Source organism: Penaeus chinensis, chromosome 41, assembly GCF_019202785.1.
Source record: "Penaeus chinensis breed Huanghai No. 1 chromosome 41, ASM1920278v2, whole genome shotgun sequence".
Lineage (NCBI taxonomy): Eukaryota > Metazoa > Arthropoda > Malacostraca > Decapoda > Penaeidae > Penaeus > Penaeus chinensis.
In genome coordinates, this window is record NC_061859.1 from 27,396,911 (window position 1) to 27,398,331 (window position 1,421).

Genomic DNA, 1,421 nt, shown 5'->3' on the forward strand with positions numbered 1-1,421 from the left:
GATAATTGGTCATAATGGCCTCTTTTTTCAGCATTCTCTATTGTATTTGGGTGAATAATCAGTTGTAGTTTGTTATGAAAAAAAGGCAAGTAAAAAGTTTGATCCAGTTTTAAGTAAGGAGAGATTAGGATACTGATGCATAAACACAGAAGAAATGTCTTTTGTACAACCCTATTGTCTGCATAGTGTGCATGTTTCCATGTATGAATGCACATGCATGTGTATATATACTTACATATGTATCAATGAACATGTGTGTGTGTGTTTGAGTGCACGCTTGCATGCGTGCATTCGTGTGTGTGTGTGTTTGTGAGTGGAAATGTGAGCAATTATGTGCATGACAATGTTGAATAAGATAAATTCCTATTAACCATACATATGATTTTAAGCTTAAGAGTAAGGTGATCTTATTTGTATGGTTAGGTGTCAGATGTAGTAACTTTGTGTGTTACCAAAGCACAACTGTAGACATGATAATAGCCAGTGGTGTTGTTTATTTATAAAGTGCCATAGTATAAGGCTATAACACTTTGCTATGTTTGAAGGTGGTGTTCCCTTTTCACCACCATTAACAAGGCAGCTATAAACCTTTAACTTGGGGGACAAGACTGATGGATCTCTTAGTGATTATGTACAAATTGTGGGTTTTTCCAATTGAAATGCAATTACTTCAGGGATCTTCAGAATAATATCGCATTCTTTTCTTTCATTTTTGTGATTCACATGAAATTAATAAGACTATTTTTAATACACTTTAACTGTATGCAAATGAGATATGAGTGTATAAGATATGTACAGTGTAAGTCCTTGCAATGGACACACAAATGGGAGACAGGTGGCATTGTAGGAAGCTGGTCCACAATGACCACTTGTAAGAGCATCAGCCTTCCCCCCTTGTGTGGAGGTCCAATATGTGTATAATTATTCATTCCATTTCCACCCAGGCTCCTTTAAGTCGAGGTTCCACTAGCCAGTCTCAGCCCTCGGCCCTGGGTCACCTCTGGCCACCCAGCCTCCCATAATGGGCACATTGCAGTTACATTCCCCTGGGTTTGGCATGTCTAGGCTGGCTTTGAAACATTCTCATTTGTGTTATAATATTTAACAAACTTATCAAATGATCAGTGACTATCAGTTAGCACTGCCTGAGGAAAAGTTAGTGGATCTGGGCTAGGAACATTCTAGGCCTGGTTTCCTTAGTTCCTCACATAGAACGACAAGGCCTGGCCAAAAGGCGATGTCCCTGACATTAGTCTGGTCCAGAGTCAGATAAGCCTAGTGGAACCCCAGCTTTAAGGCATCACAGTATTATAGATGTTATCAGTAAACAGGTTTTACTGGTAAAAAGAGAAAAAGTTTAAAGAGAAAAAGAACAAAAAGTATTATTTTTCTATTATCTAGCCTGTATGCATATTCTGTAG